The sequence below is a fragment of the Ornithorhynchus anatinus genome, chromosome 3, assembly GCF_004115215.2.
Source record: "Ornithorhynchus anatinus isolate Pmale09 chromosome 3, mOrnAna1.pri.v4, whole genome shotgun sequence".
Lineage (NCBI taxonomy): Eukaryota > Metazoa > Chordata > Mammalia > Monotremata > Ornithorhynchidae > Ornithorhynchus > Ornithorhynchus anatinus.
In genome coordinates, this window is record NC_041730.1 from 88,343,907 (window position 1) to 88,355,068 (window position 11,162).

The following is an 11,162-nucleotide window of genomic DNA, read 5'->3' on the forward strand; positions in this document are numbered from 1 at the left end:
GGGCCTCATATACCTCATCTTGTCAAATGGATATTAAAACTGTGAGGGGCAGGGACTGTGTCCAATCCAGGGTTAAACACACAGTAAGTGCTTAAATACCATAATTATTATTATTATGGAAGCATACAGATTGTAAGTTTCTTGTGGGCAGGGATCACACCTACCAACTCTGTCGTTCTGACTTCCCCAAGCACTTAGTATGATCCTCTGCACATAGACGGCTCTCAATAAATACCACTGATTGATGGAAGACGGTATATTTTGGTCACTCTGGTATTTGCAAGATCGGACTCTCAATCGAAGGAGAGCAGCACCTGTCCACCCAACAGTACCCAAACACACCACTGCTGCCCGGCCCACCACGTCTTGGGTCGCCTAGACGCTAAAAACACAGATATGGCTAAATCCGAGAAGCCCCGTGCCCCAGTGGAGAGAGCAGGGGCCAAGGGAGTCAGAGGACCTGGGTTCTAATCCCAGATCCATCACTTACCCGCTGGGTGACCTCGAGCAAAGTTTTCTCAATGCAAAATGGGGATTCAATACCCGTCCTCCCTCCTACTTCACGCTGTGAGCACCATGTGGGATGCGGACTGTACCCAGCCTAATTTGTATCTACCCAGTACACAGAACAGTGCTCGACATATACTAAGCACTTTCCAAAAGAAAGAGGGTAAAGTTATTGGGCTTCTATATTACAGACCTGGAACAAAACACCTCCCCAAGCCGACTTTCGATCTTTATTGACCACCTACTGAGTGCATAACATTATGCCCTCACTAGACAAAGTACAACCAAAGCAGAATTGTGTTCCCTGCCCTCAAGGAGTTTACAGTCTAATAGGGGAGGGACAAAACTTATTTTCAAAGAGGAAGCAGGAGGTAGGAATGAGGAGACATAAGAAAGTTATACAATCGCATCAGGAGGAAGTAACACGAAAAAGTTGGAATATCTTGAGAGACGAAAAAATCTGTATGTACATAAATAGTAGTAGTAGTTATTGACGACCCTAAGGATGAGAGTACCTAAGTGCTAAGGGTGGCTTCTGGGCTGACACAACCAGGATGCTGTGAATTCACTTAGGGAAGGCTTCCTGTAAGAGAGAGAGGTTACAGAGTGAAGAAAGTTGTAGTGTTCTGTTTTCACGGTGTCGGTTAAGCGCTTACTACGGACCAGGCACCGTACTAAATGCCAAGATGGATGCAAGAAAATCAGGTTGGACACACGATCCACATTCCACCTGTAATCCCATTTTTAGAGGAGGTAAGTGAGGACCAGGGAAATGAAGGTCACACAGAGGACAAGTGAAGGAGCCAGGATTAGAACCCAGGTCTTCTGATTTCCCCCGACCCGCACTCTCTCCACTAGGCTGGTCTGGTGGCTGTGTGAGGTAAGGGGTTCCGAGCCAAAGCGGCAACAGGAGCCAGGGGTCGGGGCGGGGCGGGAGAGGCCGGGGTGAAGTCCAGTTAGAAGGTGAGCTCCAGACAAGCTGAGGGAACAGCAGGGAAGAAGGTAAACGCAGGCCTAAAAAGAGGACCCATCACACCCAGACTGCACTCCCCCTGAGGGCAGGAGTCGTGTCCACACACCCTACTTTACTGGACTCTACCGAGCGTTTAATACAGTGCTCTGCAACAGAGTAAGCTCTCGGTAAATGCTAGTAATAACGCTGGTATTTGTTAAGCCCTTCCTATGTGCAGGGCACTGTTCTAAGCGCTGGAGTAGATACAGGGTCATCAGGTTGTCCCACGAGAGGCTCACAGTCTTAATCCCCATTTTACAGATGAGGTCACTGAGGCCCAGAGAAGTGAAGTGACTCGCCCACAGTCACACAGCTGCCAAGTGGCAGATCCTGGATTCGAACCCATGACCTCTGACTCCCAAGTCCGGGCTCTTTCCACTGAGCCTCGCTGAGAACACTGTGTGACACGCGGTTACGTCCATATCGATACAGTAATCATAATTGACGATCCAGAGCCTCTCTCGATGGGGTTCGGTTTCCCGGTCCGTAAAAGAGGCTATTCTCCCTCCCGTCCGAGAAGCCCGCAAAATTAACGAGAAGATTACCCGGGAGAAAAGGAAAAACGAACCGGTTGTACCTAAAATAAGGCACGGCACAGCAACCTCCAGGAGAATTCCTTCCTTTCACTCTTTAATCTAACTGGGCTTCCATCTTCAATTCATCAAGAGAATAAAGGAGTTGGGAACTGGCCAGCGTCTCGTGTGAATTCCCCGCCGCCGAGCCTTTCCCAGCCCTCGCTGCTTTTGTTTCTTTGTTGTTTCGAGTCTCGTGGTGCCGGCAGGGATGGGGCACGTTGACCGCCTTGGCTGATACACAGAAAGCGAAGGACTAACGGAAAGCCCGGGGGATGGCTGGCACGGGGACAACGATTCCGACCGTGCACGATGACCCTCACTCTAAAAAGACGACGCAGAGCCCAAACTTTGACTTAATCACCGCTCCCTGCGTGGAATGGCTGCTCCGTTAATACCGCTGATTGAAATGATTTGCCGTTGAAGTCACTCCAAAGGTGCCACATCGCCTCGGGTTCGAGCGAATCGGACCTGCCCGACTTTGTTCGCTTAAATTTCTTCGGAAGGTGGACAGTATCCCCTGTGTAAACCAACCGGCTTGGGGTGGGGGTTTGGAGGTGACTTTAAGTAAAGTCTTTTGAGAAGAGGGAAGAAAGACATCAAGGGCAAAGACTAGCCTCAGAAACAAAGACCAAATCCCGCAAAAATGAAGGTCCTTGGAGCTGCGATAAAATATTGGACGGAGCATTAATCAATCAGTGGCATTTACTGAAGGCTTACCGCGTGCGGAGCAGAGTAGGACACGACGATGTGACAGACGTATTCCCTGCCCCCCCGTTTCCTGGCCGAATCGGAATGCCCTGGATTTGGGGCTGGGACACCACAGTCCAACTCATTAAAATTAATGAGGAATTGGATGAGGCCTCCTTTGGAAAAGAGCCCCACAGCAGGCCCAAGTTCAATTACTATCGCTGGAAATACAAAGGGTCTCCGCCGACAGCTTCCCCCTTCTGCCTCCATCTCAGTCAGTGCTATTTATTGAACGGTTACTACGTGCGGAGCCCCAGGTAGGACAGGGACCTGATCCGCTTGTTTCTACCCCAGCGCTTAGTACCGAGGAAGCGCTTCACAGGTACCTTTTTCTTAAAAAACCCAGCTTCCCCAATTAACCTCATTTCCCCACCGCGCTCCTTTCTGCATCTCCTACGCACTTGGGTCTGTATCCCTTAAGCATTCTGTTACCCCTTCCCCGCAAATTCATTCAGTCGTACTTGTTGAGCGTTTACTTTGTGAAGGACACTGTACTGAGCGCTTGGACTGTACACTTCGGCAACAGATAGAGACGATCCCTGCCCAGTAACCGGCTCACAGTCTGAACGGGGGAGGGACAGGCAGAAAAACCAAACGAGTCGTCAGGCGCCAGTACCATCAAAATAGATAAATCCTTACCCTCTGCTTATTTCCGTCTGTGATTTATTTTAGTGTCCGTCTCCACTAGCTTCGGGGTTGTGGCCGACCCACTACTGAACCGCACTCTCCCGAGGGCTTCGCTCGGTGCTCTGCACACAGTGAGCCCTCCGTACCTACCATCTGTAAAATGGGGATGAAACCTGCGAGCCCCACGTGGGACAACCTGATTCCCCCGGAGCTTAGAACGGTGCTCTGCACATAGTAAGCGCTTAACAAATACCCACGTTATTACCATCGGAGGAGTCCAGCCAGCATCATCAGGTGAGCACCGAGTCTGAATGAGGGCAAGGGGGAGTGAACGGACGAAGAACATGTTGAGGGTGAGAGGATGCGGGTTCCGGAGAGACCAGCGCGGTGCTGGGCGTGGAGGGACGAGGGTGGGAGGAGGTCTCGGGCGCTGAGCGGGAAGAGAAGAAGTGGGAGAGGGGGATGGGAACGAGAAGCAGCAGCGTGGCTCGTGGAGAGAGTAAAGGCCTGGGAGTCAGAAGGACCTGGGTTCCACTTCCAGCTTCGCCACTTGTCGGCTGTGTGACCCTGGGCAAGTCACTTCATTTCTCTGAAGTAGCCGAGGCACCTTCCCCTTAGGGGTGACTTCATCTCCTTCGCGGGCTCCTCCTCTGCTTCTCACCCCCCCTAACTGCGGGCGTCCCTCGAGGTTCAGTTCTGGGTCCCCTTCTGGTCTCCATTCAATCGTATTTATTGAGCGCTTACTATGTGCAGAGCACCGTACTAAGCGCTTGGAATGGACAAATTGGCAACAGTCCCTGCCCACTGACGGGCTTACAGTCTAATCGGGGGAGACAGACGAAAACAATGGCAGTAAATAGAATCGAGGGGATGTACGTCTCATTAAAACAATAGCAAGAGAGAGAATCAAGGTGATGTACATCTCATTAACAAAATAAATAGGGTAATTATATACAAATGAACCACGAGCGCAGCGCTGAGGGGAGGGGGAGAGGTGGAGGAGCAGAGAGAAAGGGGAGAAAAGAGGGCTTAGGTGAGGAGAGGTGAAAGGGGGGGGGTAGAGAGGCAGAGGAGGGAGCAGAGGGAAAAGGGGAAGCTCAGTGTGGGAAGGCCTCCTGGGGGAGGTGAGCTCTCAGTAGGGCTTTGAAGAGAGTTAGTTTGGCAGAGGTGAGGAGGGCGCTCCGGGACCGCCGGAGGACGTGGCCCGGGGGTCGACGGCGGGATAGGCGAGACCGGGGGACGGCGAGGAGGTGGGCGGCGGAGGAGCGGAGCGTGCGGGGTGGGCGGTGGAAAGACAGAAGGGAGGTGAGGGAGGAGGGGGCAAAGCGATGGAGAGCCTTGAAGCCCAGAGTGAGGAGCTTTGGCTTCACACGGAGGTTGACGGGCAACCACCGTAGATTTTTCTCTTTTTTGGCCAGAATGCTCCTGAAGAACTCATCCCCCCCACGGCTTCAACTTCCACCTCCATGCGGATGGAACCCAAATCCGCACCTCCGGCCCTGATCTCTCCTCCTCTGCAGTCTCACATCTCCACTTGCCTTCAAAACATCTCTACTTGGATGTCCTCGGGTCACCTCAACCTTTACACGTCCAAAACGGAGCTCCTCATCTTCCCGCCAAACCCTGTCCCCCCAGCTCATTTCCCCATCACTGTAGACGGCACCACCATCCTTCCTCTCTCACAAGCCCAGAACCATTGCCCTGGATTCCTCCCTCTCATTCAACCCACGGATTCGGTCCATCGCTGAATCCCGTCGGTCCCGCCTTTACGGCATGGCGAAAATCCGCCCGTTCCTCTCCATCCAAACTGCTACCGCGTTGATCCAAGCGCTTATCCTATCCCACCTTGATTACCGCATCGGCCGCCTTGCTTGACCTCCTCGACTTCTGTCTCTCCCCACTCCCCCAGCCACGTCTCCATAAAGTTCTTATTTTTAAATAAAAGCACTTATTTTTAATAATAATAATAGTAATAATTATGGCATTCGTTAAGCGCTTAACTATGTGCCAGGTACACTGTACTAAGCCCTGGGGAGGACACAAGCAGATTGGGTTGGACCCAGTCCCTGTCGCACGTGGGGCTCACTGTCTCAATCCCCATTTTACAGATGAGGGAACTGAGGCCCAGAGAAGAATAATAATGTTGGTATTTGTCAAGCGCTTACTATGTGCAGAGCACTCTTCTAAGCACTGGGGGAGATACAGGCTCATCAGGTTGTCCCACGTGAGGCTCACAGTCTTCACCCCCATTTTACAGATGAGGAAACAGAGGCCCAGAGAAGTGAAGTGACTTGCCCACAGTCACACAGCTGCCAAGTGGCGGAGCCGGGATTCGAACCCATGACCTCTGACCCCCCGAGCCCGGGCTCTTTCCACTGAACGCCCATCTCCTCCAGGAGGCCTTCCCCGACTAAGCCCTCCCTTCCCTCATCTCCTGCTCCCTTTCTTCTTCCCCTTCTCAGTCCCACGGAGTTTACGTGCGTATCTGTCAATTATCTGTTTATATTAAGCCCGTTGTGGGCAGGGAATGGGTTTGCTTATTGTTCTCTCCCAAGTGCTTAGTACAGTGCTCCGCACACAGTAAACACTCAATAAATATGACTGAATGTGGGACAACCCAACTACACCTCGTACCTACCCCAGTCCTTTGCAACGCCTGGCACGTAGTAAGCACTTAAATACCGTTATTATTATCATTATTATTATTCTGAGAGTTCAGCAGCTGTTCTCCTCTAGACCGTAGGCTATCGACTCTACTGTATCGCTCTGCACACAGTAAGCGCCCGATAATATTGCATTTGTTAAGCGCCCCTTGTCAGCCGTATGGCTGTGGGCAAGTCACTTCACTTCTGTGCCTCAGTTGCCTCATCTGTCAAATGGGGATGAAGACTGTGAGCCCCACGTGGGACCACCTCACTCCCCCGTATCTCCCCCAGCGCTTAGAACAGTGCTGTGCACGTAGTAAGCGCTTAACAGATACCAACATTATTATTACTATGTGCTGAGGCGCTGTTCTAAATGCCGGGGTAGATACGAGGTTAGACACAGTCCCATCTGGGGCTCAAACTCAATCCCCCTATTACGGATGAGGTAACTGAGGCTCGGAGAAGTGAAAGGACTCGCCCGAGGTCACACTGCAGCCAAGTGGCGGAGGCTAAATTAGAACCCACAACCCCGGACTTCCAAACCCGTGCTCTTGCCACGAGGCCATGCAGTCTCTACACATTTAGCTCACTGTGGGCGGGGACTATCACTGTTTATTATGCTCTCCCCAGCGTTTAGTCTGGTGTTCTACACAAAAGCAACCTCTCGATAATATTACTTAAGGGCTTACTACGTGCCAAGCACTGTTCTAAGCGCCGGGGTAACCAGGCTGTCCCCCGTGGGGCTCACAGTCTTAACCCCCCTTTTACAGAGGAGGGAACTGAGGCCCAGAGAGGTGAAGTGTCTAGCCCAAGGTCACCCAGCAGACAAGAGGCGGGGCCAGGATTAGAACCCACGATCTCCGACTCCCAGACCCAGGCCTTCTGACTCCCCAGTCGAGGGTCGCTCCAGTGCGTAGAACAATGCCTGGCATATAGTAAGCGCTTAACAAATACCAGTGTAGCTCAGTGGAAAGCGCCCGGGCTTGGGAGTCCGAGGTCATGGGTTCGAATCCCGGCTCTGCCACTTGTCGGCCGTGTGACTGTGGGCCAGTCACTTCGCTTCTGTGCCTCAGGTCCCTCATCTGTAAAATGGGGGATGAAGACCGTGAGCCTCACGTGGGACAACCTGATTACCTTGTATCTCCCCCAGGGCTTAGAAACGTGCTCGGCGCATAGTAAGCGCTTAACAAATGCCAACATTATTATTAAATACACTCATTATTTCCACCAGGCCACGCCGCTCGCTAAATACGACCGAAGGAGCAAATGACGACGGGGAACGTCCGACCGGGGGCCCGTCGTGGGGTAGGGGTTGTCGCTATCGTCTGCCCAACTGTCCTTTCCAAGTGCTTAGGCCAGTGCTCTGCACGCCCTAAGCGATCAAGAAGCGGGAAATGGGAATAATAACAACAGCGGTGTTCGTGGGTCCCAATCCCGGCTCCACCACTTGTCGGCTGCGTGACCTCGGACAAGTCACTTCACTTCTCTGAGCCTCAGTGGCCTCACCTGGAAAATGGGGATGAAGACTGGGAGCCCCACGGGGGACAACCTGATCACCTTGTATCCACCTCAGCGCTTAGAACAGTGCTTGACCCCTAGTAAGTGCTTAACAAATACCATCACTCTCAGTTATTAAATGCTTACTTTGTGCCAGGCACTGTACTAAGCGCCGGGGTGGATACGAGCAAAGCGGGTTGGACACAGTCCCTCTCCCATGGGGGACAAAGTCTCCATCCCCATTTTACAGATGAAGTAACTGAGGCCCGGAGGAGTAGTCATTTGTCCGAGTTCGCAGAGCAAGTGGTGGAGCCGGGATTAGAACCCATGACCTTCTGATCCTCAGGCCCGGGCTCTAGACTCGCGGCTTAATGGAGAGAGCATAGGGCTGGGAGTCAGAGGACCTGGGTTCGAATCGCAGCTCCGCCACTTGTCAGCTCTGTGGCCTTGGGCAAGCCACTTCACTTCCCTGGGCCTCAGTTACCTCCTCTGTATCATGGGGATGAAGATTGGGAGCCCCACGTGGGACCACCTCATGACCTGGTATCCCCCCCAGCGCTTAGAACAGTGCTGGGCACATAGTAAGCGCTTAACAACTACCAGTATTATTACTACTATTCTCTGGGCCTCAGGTTCCTCATCTGCAAAATGGGGATGAAGCCTGTGAGCCCCACGAGGGACAATCTGATGAACTTCTGTCTCCCTCCAGCGCTTAGAACAGCGCTGGGCACATAGTAGGCGCTTAACCCAGACCATTATTATTATTATTACTCTCAAGGCCTCGGTTCCCTCGCCTGCAAAATGGGGACTGGGACTGTGTGCCCTGCGTGGGCCACCCTCATGACCTTTCATCTCCCTTCAGCGCTTAGAACAGTGCTGGGCACATAGTAAGCGCTTAACACATGCCAACGTCATTATTACATTATAATTCTTCTCAGGGCCTCAGTTCCCTCGCCTGCAAAACGGGGCCCGAGACGTGGGCCAACCTGCCCTTCTATCTCCCCCAGCGCTTAGCACAGCGCTGGGCACGTACTAACAATAATAATAATGTGGGTATCTGTTAAATGCTTACTATGTGCCGAGCACTGTGCTAAGCGCTGGGGTGGACACAGGGGAATCAGGTTGTCCCACGGAGGGCTCACAGTCTTAATCCCCATTTTCCAGATGAGGGAACTGAGGCCCAGAGAAGTGAAGTGACCTGCCCACAGTCACCCAGCTGACGAGTGGCAGAGCCGGCATTCGAACCCATGACCTCTGACTCCAAAGCCCGGGCTCTTTCCGCTGAGCCACGCTGCACTTAACCGGTCCCCTCATCATCGTTAGTATTACCGTTCTCTGGGTCTCAGTTGCCTCATCTGCAAAATGGGGATGAAGCCCGCGCACCCCAGGTGGGCCAACCTGCCCTTCTATCTCCCTCCAGCGCTTACAACAGCGCTGGGCACACAGTAAGCACTCAACGCACGCCATTATTATTATACCCTTTATTAGTATTATAATTATCATTATTATTCTCACGGCCTCAGGTCCCTCGTCTGCAAAATGGGGCCTGAGACTGAGCCCCACGAGGGCCACCCTGATGACCTTCCACCTCCCTCCAGTGCTTACCACGGTGCTGGGCACATAATAAGCGCTTAACCCCTACCATGATTGTTATTATTCTGAGTTCCCTGGCTTGCAAAATGGGGCCTGCGACTGAGCCCCACGTGGGCCACCCTCATGACCTTCCACCTCCCCCCAGCACTTAGAACAGTGCTGGGCCCATAAGAAGCCCTTAACCCCTACCATTATCATCATTATTATAATTATTCTGAGTTCCCTCACTTACAAAATGGGGCCTGGGACTGAGCCCCACGTGGGCCACCCTGATGACCTTGCACCTCCCTCCAACGCTTAACCCAGTGCTGGGCACATAATAAGCACTTTAACCCCTACCATTATTATTATTATTATAATTATCACCGAGTCCCCTGGCTTGCAAAATGGGGTCTGCGACTGAGCCCCACGTGGGCCACCCTCAAGACCTTCCACCTCCCCCCAGCGCTTAACACAGTGCTGGGCCCCTAACAAACCCTTAACCCTTACCATTATTATTATAATTATTATAAGTATTATTCTGAGTTCCCTCGCTTGCAAAATAGAGCCCGAGCCCCACGTGGGCCACCCTCATGACCTTCCACCTCCCCCCGGCGCTTAACACAGTGCTGGGCACATAATAAACCCTTAAGCCCTACCATTATTATAATTATAATAATTATTACTGAGTCCCCTCGCTTGCCAAATAGAGCCTGAGCCCCACGTGGGCCACCCTGATGACCTCCCACCTCCCCCCAGCGTTTAACACAATGCTGGTCCCATAATAAACCCTTAACCCCTACCATTATCATTATAATTATTACAGTTATTACAAGTATCATTCTGAGTTCCCTCGCTTGCAAAATAGAGCCCGAGACTGAGCCCCACGTGGGCCACCCTCATGACCTTCCACCTCCCCCCAGCGCTTAACACAGTGCTGGGCACATAATAAGCACTTTACCCCCTACCATTATTATTGTTATTATAATTATTATTGAGTCCCCTCGCTTGCAAAATGGGGCCTGAGCCCCACGTGGGCCACCCTCATGACCTTCCACCTCCCCCCAGCGCTTAACACAGTGCTGGCCACATAATAAGCACTTTAACCCCTACCATTATTATTATAATTATTATTGAGTCCCCTCGCTTGCAAAATGGGGTCTGCGACTGAGCCCCACGTGGGCCACTCTGATGACCTTCCACCTCTCCCCAGCGCCTGACACAATGCTGGGCATATAATAAGCCCTTAAACCCTACCATTATTATAATTATAATTATTATAATCATCCTGAGTTCCCTCGCTTGCAAAATGGGGGCTGGGACTGAGCCCCACAGGGGCCACCCTGATGACCTTCCACCTCCCCCCCCAGCGCTTAACCCAGTGCTGGGCACATAATAAGCACTTTACCCCCTACCATGATTATTATTATAATTATTATTGAATCCCCTCGCTTGCAAAATGGGGCCTGAGCCCCACGTGGGCCACCCTCAGGACCTTTCCACCTCCCCCCGGCGTTTAACGCAGTGCTGGTCACTTAAGCCCACCCCGTCCTCCTGAGGAGATGGGGGGGGCCTTGAAACTCACTTTTGTCGAGGGGTCGGCTGAGCTCGGCCCCGACATCGCCGTCGGCGCCGCGGGGCTGCGGCTTCAGGCTGAGCGGCACGAACAGGGACGTGTCCGGGGCCTTCGACCCGCCGCCCGACGCGGCCGAGGAGAAGGAGGAGGAGGAGGAGGCCGCGACGGCGGGGCGGGCGGGGCCCCGAATGGCGGCGGCGGCCGCCACGGGCCGGGCCGGGCCTCGGCCCCACAGCAGCGCCCAGCGAGGGAACAACATGGCGGACGGAGGGGAAGCCGCCCGCCCTCTGACGTCACCACGCCGAGGACCCCCCCTCCCGGGCTGCCCGTCCAGGTGCCTGACCCCCCCACATCCCCGCTGTCTCTCGCTACCTAACGGGCGGCGGTGGAAAGGAAAAAATAGC

At 53.0% G+C, this 11,162-nt stretch overlaps 1 protein-coding gene across 2 annotated transcripts in view; it reads right to left on the reverse strand.

Annotated features, from left to right (window-relative positions):
• The window catches only part of SUPV3L1 (Suv3 like RNA helicase), a 36,692-nt gene extending 25,747 nt beyond the window's left edge, over positions 1–10,945 (reverse strand). The window contains exon 1 of one of the 2 annotated variants that reach the window (XM_029060449.2): positions 10,768–10,945. The gene's annotated coding sequence lies outside the window, so the exon portion shown is untranslated. Of the gene's footprint in view, positions 1–2,096; positions 2,116–10,767 lie in introns of those variants that run through there. The other variant, XM_029060448.2, reaches the window with a different exon arrangement.
• Between the last annotated feature and the right edge of the window lie 217 nt (positions 10,946–11,162).